The sequence below is a fragment of the Nycticebus coucang genome, chromosome 18 (genome assembly GCF_027406575.1).
Source record: "Nycticebus coucang isolate mNycCou1 chromosome 18, mNycCou1.pri, whole genome shotgun sequence".
Taxonomy (NCBI): Eukaryota; Metazoa; Chordata; class Mammalia; order Primates; family Lorisidae; genus Nycticebus; species Nycticebus coucang.
Window position 1 is genome coordinate 60703405 of NC_069797.1, and position 17869 is coordinate 60721273.

A 17869-nucleotide genomic window follows, 5' to 3' on the forward strand; every position below is an offset into this window, starting at 1 on the left:
AGGCAGAGGCAAGAGAATCCCTAAGCCCAAGAGTTTGAGGTTGCTGTGAGCTGTGACACCATGGCACTCTACTGAAGGTGACATAGTGAGACTCTGTCTCAAAAAACAAAACAAAACTCTAATACTCAATATATACTGGTAACAAATAGATAAATAAATGATAAAGGAATAACAAAATGATCTTAGGATCAGAAGAACCCTTAAAAGTAATATTTTTTAACATACCACTTATGAACCATGAAGGATCCAGCTACATAATAAGATGGACATGAGTCGAAAGATCTGAGTTCAAATCTTAGTCGCTCAACACTCTGGTGTGTGACAATGGGTAGGTCACTTAATCTGAGATTCAGAAGTCTCATCTGTAAAATAGGGATCCTCAAACCTACGTAACAGAATTTCACAGGAAGATTAAATGCAAGGAACAATGTTTAAATTATACAATACAGGGCCTGGCATGCAGTGGGAACTCTGTGAGCATTAGTGGAGCCTCGGTGAGATGGAAGCTGGTACAAGATGACCAATCCTTTCTGTGACTGGAACTGTGGTTGTTCCAGTCACAGAAAGGATTGGTCATCTTAGACCAATCCTTAGACCAAGAGTCCTTAGTCCTTGCTTGTGCAGAGCTGAAACCTACCAGCCACAGCTCCTAGCCAGTAGCCCCTATATTAGATGGAAAATCTAGAACAAAAGCAGAGGAGGAAAATCCCAGAGCAAAGAGGCAGAATGGTCAGCAAGAAAAAGGCCACCATTAGGATCTTCTTGGAAAAGCATTCTACACATTTTGCCCCGCTGTCTCCACTGGCAGGACCTCAGCTCTCAATGGACTGAGGAATGACCTGTTGGTGCATGATGACCAGGACCGACAATACCTTGGCAGCCAGAACTGAAATTACTTGTCCTGTGATCATCTTTGGGTACTTTCAACAATCTATTGCTATTTGTATATACATAATTACATGTTAGCTATTAATAATAACATGAATTAATAATAAGGGCTGCTATTATTGTCTGCTATGTATTAGGTGATGTGTGCATTATTTCTTGAATCCTTGCAACTCTGTGAGCAAGCCACTAATATCATTCCTTCATGGGGAGGAAGAAACTAAGCTCAGTAGGCCAAGTAATTTGCCCAAGGCCACATGGCAGGGAAGTTGTAGCAGCAGGATTTGTATATGGGACTTTTCCGGCAAAGCCCATACTCTTAACTGTGACACTGTATCCCTTCCAAATGATTTCAGCATTAAAAATTGGGACCCAAATGCAGAAGCTGTCACACGCCAAAGATTTGTTAGTGAGAAGCCAAGGGACTGACCTAGGAGGAAGCGCCTTAATTAGGAAGTGTGTACACAGCCAGCCTATGTTCTGGAAAAAGCAACTTTAAAATGACAATGAGGAGTGAAGACTCTAAGCCAGACTGGTGGCAGGACTGTTCCTTAGCCCACCCCTGCCCAGTGTAGCTGGGCCCATCCCAAAGACCAATTCTATGATAAAGTTCAAGTTTGCCAGTCATACTACAAAATCTGGCTCTGGTTTCTTGCCCCTATTTACTGTTCTTTTATAACAAAACCTTGAGCATCAGCTTCTATCTTCATAAATTTGATCAGTACTTTGTTGTCAGGTCCCCTGATATTGGACATTTTATAAGCCTTAAAATAGTGATTTTCAACCACTGTGCTCTGAAAATTTTGAACATCACTGATTAAATTATTTTTGAAAGAAGTTCAAAGCACAGTGTTTTATTATTTTTTTTAATCAACATAATTGAAGTGTGCTGTGAAAGTTTAACTATAGGTTCAAGTGCACCGTGAGATTAAAAAGTTGAAAAACACTGCCTTAAAAGAGAGAAAAGTATTATAATGGCATTTTCTGTTTTTGGTTTTTTTTAATTTTTGAGACAGAGTCTTGCTCTGTCATCTGAGCTAGAGCGCCATGGCCTCAGCCTAACAACCTCAACCTCCTGGGATCAAGCAATCCTCCTGCCTCAGCCTCCTGAGTAGATAGGACTATATGTGCCTACCACCACATCTAGCTAATTGTTTCTATTTTTAGTAGACATAGGGTCTCATTTTGCTCAGGCTGGTCTTGATGTCCTGAGCTCAAGTGATCCTTCTGCCTTGGCCTCCCAGAGTGCTAGGATTACAAGAGTGAGCCACCATGCCTAACCAATAAAGGCATTTTCAAATTAACTTTCAAATCCTTTGCATGAGAAGAGCCAATAGCAAATAGAAAAGATCCACAGGGAGTATCATTGATTCAGAGACCAATGTGAGATTGGAATGTAAGAGAACACCAGGGGAAAAGTAGTATCAAGAAAAAAATCCCAACCAAACATGCATTTCATTTTATATAATAAAATAAGCAGCAAGGAGTTTTTTTAATGTAAGTTACATGCACAAAATTTTAAGTGTCACTGAAATTTCAAGTTAGCGTATTTTGTGTTAAGTGAATATTATTCTGATTAAGTGGGACCTGTTGAGTGTACCACTCAACAATGACCAATTTCCAAAGACTATAATGCCATAAACTGCCCTTGACACTAAAATCATGCCAAACACAACCAGTTTCTTTGATGAGTCAAAATGTACTTTGTGATCTTGCCAAGCCTTGAGGTCATCAGTACACAAAACATTCTGGTTGTGAAAAACAACTCTCCTTATTTAACCTTTAGGATTGGATTCTAAGAAAGGAGCAGTTCCCTAGGTCATGTTCAATCCTGCTGAAATACCAACCACCTGCCTCCTTTCTGGGTTTGGAAATCGGGTTTTCACAGGTGGGAGTGGCTTCAAGCAGGGTATACCTGTATCAAGAGAAGATGAGGAAAGATAGGTTCGGGCTCCCAGTAGGGGAGGAGGCTTCAAGTTCATTGTAGTCACCAGTGACTGGTTCTAAAATTGAGGAACTAGTTTGAGGAACTTCAGAATAAACAAGAAACCCAAAGAACTCAGCTTTCCAGAGACTTTCAATGCATGGGGGAATGGAGAGAAGCATGAGTCCTTTGCTTAAGAACTCTGACTCTGGCCTTGTGTCAGACGCTGCCCTACATGTCCTTTGACAAACTGGCCTGGGTAACCAGCTTGAGAACATGAGTGGCAGGGGGTCTCTCCCCTGGGAAGGGAGGGAAAGGCTTGGAACATGAGGCATGTATGCACACTCTCAGAGGATCTCAGACAGATTCCTTGGTAAAGGGGGGTGAACAGTGAAACAGCCTGTGGCTCTCTCATCCTCTCTCAGGCCAGCCAGGACCTCATAGGAGAAGTCCGGATTTGAGCCTTGTACTTTCACTCAACAAAAAATACTTGTCCCGTGGCCACCATCTTCCAGGCGCTGTGCTGACCATATCCAGCAGGGATATGACAGCGACCAAGGCAGGCGAGGGCTTTTCCTGTTATAATCCTTGAACGGCCTTCTTGGACTACTGAACCTTGTTACCAAGAAGCACTGGCAAGGATTGGGCCTTGATTCATCTGTCTATGATTCGTCTAGTTGGGACCACACCGGTGGGATTTGCCAGTGTTGTCACTGCCCTCTCCACTCCACTCAGAAGCGCGGGACCGGTCAGTCGTATCTTTAGTAGCTGGCTATTCACTGTCTGCTTGTGCTCTGAACTGTGAGCACGTTTTTACCAACCCATGCCTACATTTCTGAAAATGCATTCCTTTCCCCGAGAATGCTAAGGTTTCCAGATTGCTATCAAGTTCCTATTCCAAGCTGACAAAGGGTATAAGGCCCGAGGATGGGAGAAATGCTGAGGGGTTCCTGCCCAGACATCTGCAGAATGGGCCCCTCCCCTGTAAGGCACCCTCTACCCAACAGTTTGTGCTAGCTGAGGCTGGAGATGGAGGCCACTGGGCTGTTGTGGCTCCTTGCTCCCCTCCAGTTCCCACAACTGTGGCTCACACAGTCCAGCAGGAGGCTGACCTGTAACATTTCTGCTTCCATGCTCAGCTTTCGCCCACTGTGGTGGATGCCTTGAGAGGAGTGCCTCAACCGCGATCAGTTTTCCATCTGATACACTTGGCAAGCGTCCCTGAGGGACATGACTGATGCACTCCTGAGGAACAAATGAATGCCACAGACTCTGAGAGCATAGCTGGTCCAATCACCTGGCAAACTGAGGGAGGAAAGAGCCACCTCTCTCAGAAGGGATCACAGCATGGTGGGTAGGTTGTAACTGCACCCCAGCAAAGTGTCCTCAAGTTGGCTGCTGAGCCACCTCTGATATCCTTGTTCCCAAATGCTGACCTAGAGACCCAATTACTTTTAATTGTTTGAGGAAATGACCCTTCCTCAACTGGACAATGTCCATCTGGGCTCAGATGTGTATACACCTGCTAGAGGGAGGTGGCACAAGAACTCTTACCTTTTACATTTATTTTTCTATAACTGTCCCTGCTTCTCACAGCACAGTATCTGCCACCTGAGACCACTGGACCTGGGCTCAAAGACTCAGTTCCTCCAATTAACTCCCTGGGCCAAAGGACTTCATTTGTAATCTTAACTGGTAATCGCTGGCTGGCTGAAGCTAGCTAAGTCCCCCTTTCCTCCCAAGCCTCTCAGCTATCCCTAACATCGACCAGAAGCATCTTCCTTTCAATTTTGGCCCAGTAAAATAAAAAGTTAATGTCAGCAGAAGGTGGGTGGTGGTTCTTGGCTACAATAGTCGTTTGCACTCAAAGAGGGCCACCATCCAGATATGACATCATGCTTTGCTCATAAGGAAGAAACTTTCTGGGAGAGGAGCCAGACAGATCCAGATGGGATGACCCCCAACTACTCTGTTCTTTTTGGTTACCTGCATACCATTGGCAACATGCCTTATCTTCACAAAAGAAAGATGCAGAAGAGCTTCTTTGTGCCCAGTGGGTTTGGATCCTGGCACTCAATCATTAATAGATACTAAAGGCCCACTTTGATTAAGATAATGCTTGGCAAGTTAGGAAAGTGCCCTAAAGGTGCAAGCAACCTTTGAGACTTCCGGGTAACCCTGCCCAGAATTGTATTTTCTTATCAACTTTGACCTCCTTTTGATCACACGAACCTCATAGTACAAGACAGTGTCAAATAAATAACTTTCTGTTTACTTTTTCTCAGACCCAGGGCAGCAGCTGCTCCAGTTCCACCCTTCCCAGGCCCAGTAGAGCTTACAGAAAGGCTGAGAGTGGAGTCAGGATAAGGCAATAAAGGGAGGAACTAGTTAAAAAAGTAAAATTCCTGCTCCAGAGCAGTTCATTTGTTCAGTGGCAGCAGAGAACAAAGAAGAGCCTGGGTTTTATTTCAGGTTCTGCCATTATGTAGCTATGTGGCCTTGGGCAACTGACTTGGCTTTCTTGGGCTATAATTTTTTTTTTTTCTTGAGACAGAGTCTCAAGCTGTTGCCTTGGGTAAGAGTGCCATGGCATTCTAGCTCACAGCAACCTACAATTGCTGGGCTCAAGGAATCCTCTTGCCTCAGTTTTTTCTTTTTTTTTTTTTTTAGTAGAGACGGGGTCTTGCTTTTGCTTAGGCTGGTCTTGAACTCATGAGTTCCAGCTATCCACCAGCCTCAGCTTCCCAGAGTGTGAGGATTACAGGCATGAGCCATCGCGCCCAGCCTGGGCCATCCGTTTTTACTTTTGCACTTTCTCACTGTAAAAAAAGCTAGTGATTGGCAGGTGGTGGGTCACACCCATAATCTAACACTCAAGGAGGCGGAGGGAGGAGGATCCCTTGAGCTCAGGAGTTCGAGACCTGCCTGAGCAAGAGCAAGACCCTGTCTCTACTAAAATAGAAAAATTAGCCAGGTGTGTGGTAGGAACCTGTAGTCCGGCTACTTGGGAGGTTGCAATGAGCTATGATAATGCCACTGCAGTCTACCCAGGGAAACAGAGCAAGACTCTGTCTCAAAAAGCTAATGATTATTTTCAGTCTGTAATTCTAATAGCTCTTCCTGACAGAGAGGCTATGTCCAAGATTATTTAGCCATGCCAGTCCAAAGTGACTGCTGGTTAGTCCAAATTGATGGGGTGTGGGGCCAGGGCCCAGGAGGAGCCTGAAGGAGACAAGAAATAATATCAGCTGCAAGGGGGAAATAGTTCTTCTGCTGCAACTTCAACTAAGGCAAGCCCACCTGGTGAGTAATCCTGGATATTGCTTATACATGTCCCCAACCACCAGCAATCAAGTTCAACACCAACTGCATTAGTCCAGAGCAGAATCTGAACAAAGTTTCTGACTGATGGACACCTAGGATCAGCAGAAGCCATAGTTGACTGGGAGGAGGGGATGGCTCAGGAGTTCCCTCTTGCTATGTCTTTCTGGGCCCTAGAAGTATAGATGACCGAGGGGGCGGCAGGCTTAGCTTGGAATTCCAAAACTTCCTGACATCCAGGGTTTAATCCAGCCTTTCCAAACACTGGAGCTCTTCAGAGCCTCCAACTCTGGCACCTAAAAGGAAGGCAGGTGGAAAAGAGTCCCCCCCAAAGGTCTTTCACACTAAAATAGGGTTTGTATTTCTCTGTTCTCTGCCAAGGGATTTCCCAGCTCTCCAGGGCCAAAGCTCCCCTCCTGCTTCTTTGCTGACTGTCACTGGAAGTGGGCCATTTTCCACCCTCAAGGTGATTTGACTCAGGAGTCAGTGACATTACTGATCTGGGCTCTGTGCCCTATCCACGTTCCCCCAACCAGGGGGTCCATCTCTGGCAGTCAGCAGGCCCCACGAGTCTTCTGTTAGCTTCCTGCTCCCATAGCCCTTGGGCTGGGATAAGGGTGATCTTGGCAGAGTGCTCTCAACAAGGTCTGCTCAGGACTTCCTCTGCAATTGTGCAGGGGAATGAATTGCCTGTCACCTACACCCCTGCATGGGAGACTCACCTTCCAGAGAAAGTGTTCTGTTCACCTAAGCAAAGCTGCTTAGAAAATAACTAAGGCCTGTGGTTCAGTGAGTAGGGTGCTGGTCCCATATACTGAGGGTGGTGAGTTCGAACCCAACCCTGGCCAAACTGCAACAATAAAAAAAAATTAAAAAAAAAAAAAGAAAGAAAATAACTAAGGCATCTATATCAAATGCAGTCCGGGGGCCCAACCAGTTATAGAGTAGGGTCCAGACACACTCTGCCCCTCACCTCTGGCCTGAAGTCAAGTGCAGAGCTGCCGTTCCAGGCCTGCTGGTTTCATTTTCATCTGAACCCAGCTCCACATGAGGCTTGACATCCGGTGATCTATTTTTTCTAAAAACTAGCTTCACTTTAGAAATGACTTTTCAGCCATCAAGACAGCTTCCCCAAGAGAAAACAAAATGTTATTTAAAGGGAACATCAGCCTGGTGGGAGCCTATATTTTTGTTTTGAATAAAGGGGAAAAAAGAATGTAAAAGCTGATATGAAACTGTTTTTGTTTTTCTTATGAGATTTTTAATTTTTAAAACTTTTTTATTTAAATTTTATTTTTCACAAATAATTCCTGCTCCAGATACACTTTTTTTCTTTTTCTTTTTTAAAGAGACAGAATCTTGTTATGTTGCCCAGGCTATACTCAAAACTCCTGGTCTCAAGAGATCCTCTCATCTCGGCCTCCTGAGTAGCAAGGACTATAGCCATGTGCCATAGCTTCTTGTGAGATTTAAAGGGAAATCTGCAAGCCTTTAACTGCAGATCCAGGGCCCCCAGACACAGTACTGGAGATAAACTGACAAAGACATATTTATTCGAGAGAAAGGGTGGTAAGCTGGGGATGCCACGTGGTGGTGGGAGTCTCACCACACAGAATCAAATGTTCTCCCCTGGTCCTGAAACAAAGAACAACCCTTGGTGACTTACATGCTATGCGGTGTTTTCCTTTTTCTCACCTCCAAAGTTAATGTGGGATCCTACTTATCCGTACTTGGGACACAGGGAGCCCCATGGGAGGTGTAGGTCTACCTCTGGCTCAGAGTCCTGGGAGGCTCCAGGATTTAGGATTCCAGCTCTGGGCAAAGCCTCACCCTTTGTAGATCCATTTGGAGTGCCATGAGGGCAGGATTTAGGAGAACTTGATTGACAGCTAAAATTTCTAGACTGAAGAAATGTCCCCCTGGAGGTCCTACTGAGAAAATGACTATCCTGTCAGGCATTCTGATCCTTCTTGACATCATCTTACAGAAAACAGATTTAGTCACAATGTAATGAGCAAATACTACTGCTCTTACTACTACTACTAACAACAACGGTTACAGTCACAGCCACTGTGTTCTGTGGTATATTATGTGCTGGCCACTGAGCTCACATATCCTCTTATTTTCAACTCAAAAAAGCCCATGAAATATTTCTGATCCCCTTTACAGATGAGACAAATGATGCTTACAGATGTGAAATGATTTGCCTGAAGGCACACAGGCAGATAGTGGCAGACGGCCTGACCCAGGTGTGTCTGACCTGGCAGCCTAAACCACCACCGCATGTGACATAGAGACATCATAGACTTGCTCTATTGCTCTGGAAAAATCACTTGACCCCTCTGCCTTGGTTTTTGCCTCTGGAAAATGGGCATAAGCAGATCTGTCCAGATAATAGGCTATTCATCTTAACAATCAATGTTAATTAATAATTAATTGCTATAATAAATAAATAGATTAAATAAAAATGCTACCTTGGTTTAGTTATGCTCAAAATTGACCTGTTTGGGGGTGGGGGGAATCCTTTTCCTTCCAATGAGAGAGTTGGTAAAAAAAAAAAAAAAGCAGTAAATTAGATGTCAAGAACAGTGGGTTTAAACTCTGAACATGACATTGATTTCCTGAGTAATCTCATCTACTTTATTTTTCCTTACCAGACTTCACTTTTCTGACCTTTCTCCCTACCTTTCTTTATAGGAGTATTGTGAGAAAGTACAAACACTGGCTACAAAATTACTTTTGATGCCATGTAATTTCAAGTGATTTAATTAGGGAACTAAGGAATTCAGTGATGTAAAGTAGCAAGAAGGAAAGAGGATCCTTCAAACTAGAAAATAAAGATCAAAACACAGGCCACCGATGAAAGAACTATTTTTTCTGCATATAAGCCCAGAATGAAGAGCTCTATACCTCAAGTCCTGCTCAGCTCAACTGAAATGTTCTTCTACTCAATTTGCCCTATGTCTGGCCTTCCTTTTCTAAGTTACCGCTTTCAACATTTCAGTCAGCATCACCCAGTAAAGGTAGTAACTTCACACGTGCCTCTCTTTAAATGCCTCTCATGAGGCTGGTCGGTACCATTGTGTTCCCTTATTAGATAGCTTTGTGTGTGGAGCCCACAGGGGCTGACATCCTTGGAGCTCCCTAAATCTACTAACATGGAATTGCCCCCTTCCCTGCCAGTTTCACACTGGTGTCATCAAAAGTGCCCATAATGCTCAGATGTTTCCAGTTTAACTGAAATACTAAAATGGGGCAAACAGGAAGCATCAGACACAACTGTGGTAGTGACTTATTAATCACGAAAGCCAAATTTTAGTTGCATTTCAACCTTTTGCTAGGAAAAAAAAATTCTAAGATGATGGAAGCCATTGGTAGAAATATGCTGCCTGTATGTGTATTAAGCTGACTTAGACTTTTTATTTAGGACTGAATTTGGTTTGAAGATTTCTGAACTTTCCCTCCAGAAAGAACTTCTGTCAAGGCAACCAATATGAATCTGTCAGCGCTTCATCAAGACGGGCAGGCCTGTTAGGAAAGCCCACGTGCTGTCCATTGAGACAGGAAAAAAATAGGAAATTAAAAGTGACTTCACAGGCCAAAGTGATACAACACTTTTAAGAGGGTGTCAACAGTGAAGAAAACAACCCTGGATAAAGCTTCTACCTCTTTCACATCGCAGCTTTCTCACCAGACCCCAGCCAGGGATGAACTATTAACTTCCTCACTCCCCCAAATCACAATTGCTTAGGGTTGGACAACCAATCAGGGCAAGCCATCTTCTCAGCATTAAGTGATATACAAACACTCCAGGCATATCACAAAGGAGTCAGTGTTTAACAGGAGAACCAAAATGAGGAACCAAACCTTCATATGTTGAGGCGAAACGGCCCAACCAGACATTTTTGTTTAATAGATGAAGGCTCTTTTGGCAGGGTCTCTGTGGTGCCTCTCCCACAAACTCTTAACAGACAATACCAGCCGCAAAACCCCCTCTTCAGAACTGCTCCTTATAACCAGAAAACAGAAGATGACCTAAAGCTTGGCAGCTTCTTGCTGTCTGGTTTCACAAAAGTGCTGGTACATATACCTGGGTACTTATTTCTAAAATTAAAGTCAGAGACTATTACTTTTATTTTGAGATCTTCTCAGAACTTCACCACACCCTTCAGAATAAATGAGGATGTCCTAAAGGTGTCTGAAAGACTCAGAGGTCTGGCATTGTTCCAAAGAAACTGACTTCGACATCACTTAAAATACACCAAGAGTAAAGCCAAACAGTCCTAAGCAAGACAAGCACCTTTTAAGTGTCCTCTTAAATTGAAAGCATACACACTTCTCTCTCCTTTCTGCATCTGAGTTCCATAATGTGGTCATCTAGAAGCCTGGGAAGACCCACCCTTAGTCCTCCAAGGCATCAGGCAAAATATATAACGCCCCCCTCACCTGTTTCAGGTTCCTCACTTATAAAACAAGACAATTTTTCTTACCACATAGCTCTCTGAAGGAAAAAGGAGGTTACAGGTATTAAGACACTAAGTAAAAACACATCACTCATGTTAATCTCCTAATCTTTTAGAAAGAGCAGGTTTCTAGTCAAGGGGTTTTCAACATTGTTCCTGGAATAAACTTCAATTAGCAATAATTGCACCTCAGATAAGCCTCATTGGCTACAATACTGCCACGGCAATACCTGGAATAAACCTCAGACTGTTATTTTGTTTCACAGTCCCATTCTCATCATTCAATTTCACTTGATTTTAAAAGTCCTTAATCAAGTCATTGGTGCTCATTGTCTCCAGTTAACAAAAGTAATTTTGCCATTTACAAATGACTTCTGTTATCTTTTCTCTACTCATCTTTTCCTCCGCATACTCATCCACACCCTAGTCCTCCCGTTAGGGCTGAGAACAACTTTTTAACTTCAACTAGGAAGTAAATACTTTTTCTGAGGTTACTGACCAAGCACCAAGGAGGCTCCTGGGCAGGTGGAAACTCTGCACTGTACAAATGGCTTCTGTCTCTCTGATGCCTGGTGGCTGCAAGTCGTCAAGGCTACGATGGGCTTCCAAGATGGGACTATTACCTCTGAACATACAGATAAAGTCCCGACTGGAGCGGACAGAATTAATTACAAAGGCGGGTCGAAGTAAGGGGAAGGAGGAAGAGACTAGGGGCGGCCAGCACTGTCCTGCGGGGTACCGAGGACAGGCTCAGTTCCTGCTGCTCTCCTGGCGGTCTGACCCCGAAAACTTCCCAGGGAAGGCCTGATTGGTTTTTCACTGGGCACATTTCTGCAGGAGACACCTTCCATCCCGTGCCCAGGCGAGCTCCCATCCTTGTGCCACCCAGGTCGCGGAGCAGAAGGCAGGCCTGGCAGTGGCACCGGGTGTTGGGGAAGGGGAAGCAGGACGCCTCTGCGCGCTCTACCAGCGAGCGTGTGGCCTGCGAGAGTGCGCGGCTTGGAGGCCGGGGGAGGACACGGCGTGCGACCGTGGAGCTGGCAGCGCCTGCGAGGGCGCACCGGCGGACTGTCGCGAGGGGGCCCGGGCTGCGCAGCCGATCCCCGCCATCCCGGGGAAGAGGGCCAGGCCGCGACCCAACTAGGGCTGAGAGACGACCCATTCCCGCCGTTCCCTCGGCGCCCAACTGAGAGCCCTTGGGTCTCGCCCAGTCACCTACCGGCCGAATGCCGATCTCCCCAACCCAGCGAGTGTCGCGCTCGGCTGGCCAGCGATCTCCCGCCGCCTGCTGCGGACCGCTGAGCTCGCTGCCCACAGTCGCCCCGCCCCGCCCTGGGCCCCGCCTCAGCCCAGACCCCGCCCCAGCTCAGACCCCGCCCCGTCACCGCCTTCTCCACGGCCCCGGGCCACGCGCCCCCAGGCGGCTGCAACTTCGTATCGCTTCGCGCCTCCTCTCTTTGGCCCCTCCGCGACCTCGGGCCCCGCCCGCCTCCCCAAACTACCCAATGAAACTGTCTGTCCCGACTGGCCGGTCTACCCGCTCCCTAGCAACGATTGGTTAACGAGACCTGGTTTCCAGAAATGGGCACTATTTCCGGACACTATTTAGAGTAGAGCTTGCTGGGCGGACCGACTGACAGAAGGCGGAGGCGGTTGGGAATGTTGGTGTAACAAACTACACATGCGCAGTTGGTTTCTGACAATCTTTACCGGTTGCGTTCTCGAGGTTACGGGAAGGAAGGGCAAGTGTGCGCATGCGTGGGCATTCCCAGACTCTGACTTCGGTTACCTTGGAGACCGCGAGGCTCTACCCCTGGTTGGTTGCGTTCGCTTTCCACTGCTCCCAGAACTTGGCGCCTGAAGTGGTGGGGTTAGAAGGGCTTTTATTAAGCACTTGCTGTGTGCCTGGCGTGGTAGAATCCCTGAGGATGGGTAAAAAGCGTGGATTGTCAAGGGCCCTCACAGGGTAGACCCGTATGTGGAAATCCAGTTATAAAGAAGAAAGCGTGCAGGCGCATGGTGCCACCCCTCCTGCCGCTGAAGGGGTGGCGTGGAGCGAGCCGTGCATGAAGCAGCTCCCTGTTGCGTTTGCAGGCTACCGAGCCAGAAAGATGAGAGCTTTCTGAAAGCAAAGAAAGGACCTGGAGTTTTGAACGCGCGCCAGAGTGTCAACACTGCTTATTTCTGAATGGGGGCGGGAGGTGAGGGAGTAGGGAAGGTATAGGTAATTTTTCTTTGTTAACTTTTGCTCATCTGGATTTTTCTAGTGTTTCCACAGTGAGCTTGTATTTTATTTGTAATAAAAATTTCAAACTTTAAGTTTTCAAAATAAATGATGTACTCCTAACCACCCCATCTCCATCAGAGGTCCAGGGTGGATGTGGCAAGTGACGTTAGTAGTGGGCATGGGCAAGCCCCATCCAAGGCTATATTGAAAAATAAGGAGCACCCAGTCTCTGGAAATGTTTGGGCCAAGACCGCTGTTCGGGACTGCTTTGAAGACAGTCCCTGGTAGCTCAAAGCCTCGATTTGCATCCAACAGACATCTTTGTCGGGGGATAGTGAAGACCATTCATTTAGGCAGTGGTTGAAAACTCACAATCTGAGGCCCTCACCCACTCACCTAGGTCAGAAATATGCTTTGTTTGGCGGGTGCGGTGTTTCTTTAAAATTTGAATTTGAATGCTTAGAGCAGAGCCTGCTGTTTCTTACAGTCCCCGCCTGCCCCTGTTGTTTTATACCCAACCATTTAACCTTATGTCGTCAGTCCGGCCCCTGAATCCTTTGAAGTTGTGGCTCCTTTAAAGTCTGAGCTTTAGAGTCAGTCCCTGGTGCATACCCTGGTTTTGCCACCGATCTGCTATCTGCAGGAAGATGGTGGGCAAAAAAGAAGCTGGACTGGTGGCCTCCAAAGCTTCTTCCACCTCCACGGTTTTGCATTTCAGTGACTCAGGGAGAGGTGGAGCTTGGCCAGTAGTACAGGTCGGTATCAGCGATCTCGGATGCCCTTATTGTCTCTACCACCTGTTTGCCTCTGGGCATGCCACTTCTCAGGAAAGATGTGGGCACAGGCTCTGCACACGCTCCCTGGCTCGCCTTCTATCTCTTTCACCATTCCTTCTTTTTAGTTTTTGCTTTTTTTATTATTTTTTATTTTTAAAATTATTTTTAGAAACAGGGTCTTGCTCTGTTGCCTAGGCTGGAGTGTGCTGGCATGATCGTAGCTCACTGCAGCCTCAAACTCCTGGGCTCAGGAGTTAACCTCCTGCTTCAGCTGCTTGAGTAGCTGAGACTGTAGGTGTCTGCCATTTCATCCAGTTAATTTTTTAATCTATTGTAGAGGTGGGCTGGTCTCAAACTCCTGACCGTAAGCTAGCCTTCTGCCGCAGCCTCCCAAAGTGCCGGGATTACAGGCATAAGCCACCATGCATGGCCTCATCTTTCCTTCTTTAAAACACCCAGTGCCCCTGTACTTTACCCAGCTTCTGTAGTCCTGGGTCCCCTGCATGCCCCCACCTACCCTATCAAGATTATGTGTCTTAAAATCTATCCATTAATACTAATATGTATAAAATTAATGGGAGATAGTGAATTGTGTTGATCCAAAGCTGCAACTCTGGAGGAGGAATGTCATGTCAGATTGCAGGGAGGAAAAAATGGCTATACACTAATAAGGAAGGTGTTCAGACAAGCAAGGCTTCTTGGTTTCAGCTACTTTCCTCAGGTCTATCTAAACTCCACTGTTTGTGAGATGAGGTGAGAAAAAATACAACATCTACCTGGAGTGAGCACGTGGTGTCTATGTCTTTTTCTTTGAGACACACTCTCACTTTGTCATTCTTGGTAGAGTGCTGTGGTATCATAACTCACAGCAACCTCAAACTTGGGCTAAAGGGATTGATCCTCTTGCCTCAGGCTTCCCAGTAGCTGGGACTACAGGTGCCTGTCACAACAACGGCTGTATTTAGAGATGGGGGGGTCTCACTCTTTTTCAGGCTGGTCTTGAACTGCTGAGCTCAAGCAATCCACTGCCTTGGCCTCCCAGAGTGCTAGGATTACAGGCGTGAGCCACACTGCACCTGGCCTTGTTTGTGAGTCTTGAAATGATTGCACCCCCTGGAAGGAAAGCTTTAGGGCAAAATTACTTCCATGCAGCCTAAGTCACGACAACCTGGGAAGGCTTCTAGTTCTGAGTCACTTATGCAACCTCAGCTATGTAAATTGACATTTACTGGGTGACTCACACCTGGAGCAATGAGTGAGGTTCTCAGAACTCAAAGGTTTTCACATCACATCTATTTCAAGTCTGGAAATAGAAGGGTAAGGCTGTGCTATTCCAAAAGAATAGCAGCGTCTGTGTTGTGAGAATTTAACAAAAAGTAAGTGCTTCATGTACATAACCTCACTGAAAATTCCCTCTGGTCCAAGGTTTCTCAGCCTGGTAGTACAGACATTTTAGATCAGATAATTCATTGTTGGAGGGGGCTGTCCTATGAACTGTGGGATGTTTAAGAGCATTTCTGGCTTCTGTGCACTAGATATCAGTAGTATACCACACCGACCCACCAAGCGGCATGACAAAAAATGTCTGGACATTTCCCTAAGGAAGCAAAATTGCTCTCAATTGAGAACTCCTGGAGTTTAACCTCATAGAGTAGGCAGTATCACCACCATTTCATTGATGAGCAAACTGAGGCTCAGAGAGAAGTAACTTGCTAATTTTGGGGTAACAGAAAACCCTAGATTCAAACCAGGTGGGACTCCAGAGCCCCTGCCCTCCTGCATGCAGGACTTTGCAGAGAGACTTTGGGCTTCAAGGAGCCAAGTGTCCATCTGTTCTGTAAAAGTGTGATGAAGAGTGAGTAAAATCTGTGTACCAGTGAGGGAATGCGGTCCTTGGATCATTTTTCCTTTTCTGTTTGCTTTGGAAGAAAGAAAATTGTATTCTGATTTCTACTGCCTTAGTCAGCTCAGTTTATGGTGTTCAGCCATGCCCAGTGAAAAAGTGGCTGGTGAATCATCTGAGTGTCTGTACATCTCAGGCTCCAATTCCTCTGAGATCCTGAAGTTACACTTGAGAATTCAGATGTGAGACTGAGATCAGAGATGTCTGGGGGCTGGGGTGGTTTTCCTGGAGGAGGAGCAGTTTTCCTTTTTCCATCAGGGGCCTGCCCCAGGTTGCAGCCACTGGGCTGCTGCTGCCCTCCCCAGCTTGGAACTGCCCTGTTGCTGCTGTCAGTCCAGAGTTCTATGGAGGCTTCAGGGAGGCAAGAGAGGGAATGGATGGATGAATGTAGACAGTGGTGTGGTAAAGCTCGCTTCCTATTCTGCTATTAGTGACCTCATGTTGGTAGTCTGAAATTAGACAAGTTGGGAGTATTTACACCATGGAAATTGGAAAACAGTACAAACCAGTGCTGCCTGCCCCCTAAGCTGGTTGTCAAGCATTTACCAGTGCACCGCTGCGTGCTGGTTCTTGTCTGGCCTCTGTCTGCCACCCACAAAATCCTGCCCCACACAGGTAGATAGAAGGGGACACCAGGGATAGTGGAGAAGAGGAGGAGCCCTGGCAATGTGGGTGAGGGGAAGAAAAGTGCCCATCTCAGAACAGGATGGAGCTTCCTGGGTGGGGGTCTCTGTGTGGCATTGGACAAAGGTGACCTTACAAGAGCATATCCCTGATATACCTTCCCGAGGACCCACACACACACTTTGGAGCCTCCTTAGAGAGCCCTGGCTGGACTTAAATTCTTCTCACTTCTTGATTGTTTTTTTCCCTCCACATTCACCTCCTTACCTCCAGTCTCCTTGCTATACCAGCCTCAACCTTTCTGAGATAACTGTGCTGTTTCCTTCCTCCATGCTTAATAAATTGAAGCAGTCTTCAATGGATTTAATCCTCCTAAGAGATGACATAGGTTGTGTTGTTACATCCTCAATGTCTCAGCATCTCCTGCCCTTCAATATCTCCCTACTTTAGCTTCTTCCTCTCAACCTACAACTGGGATCAAGCTGGAAACAGCCTGAATACGACAAGTAAATAGACAAACAAAATGATCCCTGTCCTGGCTTTCTCCCTTCTCTCCCAAACTTCAGCTGTATGTTTCATCTCTCACTTGGCATGTGATTCCCTTGTAGTCTGGTTTCTGCCCAACACCCCTTCTCTCTGTGGACACCCAGGAGGTGCCTCCTTGTAAATGACCTTGTCTCAGTTCTTACCTGTAGCCAACTGCAAATGGGCTGCACAGAGCACTTGTGTCGGGTTTTGGGAGGAAGCACAGAATCTGCACACCAGACTCTCCCCTCGAGGAGCTTCTGGTCTAGTGGGTGGGCAGACCTTGAATAAGTAACTGCAGATGAGGACTTAAGTCATTGCAAGGGTGGGAAGGGTGATGAGGGGATGGATGGAGTGTATTGAATCTGGCAGGATGCAGCCAGGGAAGCAGAATCCACTCTGCATTTTTAAGCATAGTTGAATACAGGGAATTGTTTACATTGCAGATAGAAGAGTGGAGGAACCCGAAGGTGGGAAAGTAACCAGGAATCCCCTGGGGTGAGGGGCCTGGGTGGGGTCAGTGTAATCAGAGGCCGAGGCCAGGGTCACTTGGAAGAGGTTGAAACCACAGAGGAGACACAACCACTTCTGCAGATACCACCGAAGTCTAAGAGGGATGGGGAGAAATTCCTGATTCTCCTTTCCCTATGCCCTCTGGTTTCCTGCCAGAGCCTCTCACTGGCCTGGGAGCTTAGAGGGGTCAGTCATCTGCAGTGCAGGGTGGAGAGTGCGAGGGCTGGGTGGGAGGGCACATGACCCAGGACCACTACAGGTGTGGGAGGGGAGAGGACAAGGGGAGAATAACTTGGTGGAGAGGGCTCAAAGAAGGCTTTCTGCAGGAACTAAGCTGTGACCTGAAAAATAGTGGGCATTAAGGAGGAGAAAGTATTCCCAGAAATTACTGGCATTTTGGGGCAATCCTTTTACTAAGGTTTCTGAGATAACTGTGCTGTTTCCTTCATCCATGCTTAACAAATTGAAGCACTCTTCAAGTTCTGGGCCTAAGCCCCTCTCTTCTCTACATTCTCTCCCTTGGAGTTCTCATCCACTCACAGCTTCATTTAGTCATTCAACAAACATTCACCAAGCAACCTACTATGTGCCAGGCATTTGACTAGGCCCTGGTGATGACAGGGAGAGATGAATGAGTCATAAAGCCTGTCCTGAACAGGGGTGATGGGCATGGCTATAATAAAATGTGCAGGTAGACAGAATCCCTGG

The 17869-nt window shown here is 46.4% G+C and overlaps 1 protein-coding gene across 1 annotated transcript in view; it reads right to left on the reverse strand.

The window, feature by feature from the left end:
- The window catches only part of MAP3K14 (mitogen-activated protein kinase kinase kinase 14), a 46496-nt gene extending 34561 nt beyond the window's left edge, over nt 1-11935 (reverse strand). The window contains exon 1 of the mRNA XM_053568222.1: nt 11813-11935. The gene's annotated coding sequence lies outside the window, so the exon portion shown is untranslated. The remainder of the gene's footprint in view (nt 1-11812) is intronic.
- Nucleotides 11936-17869: the final 5934 nt, after the last annotated feature.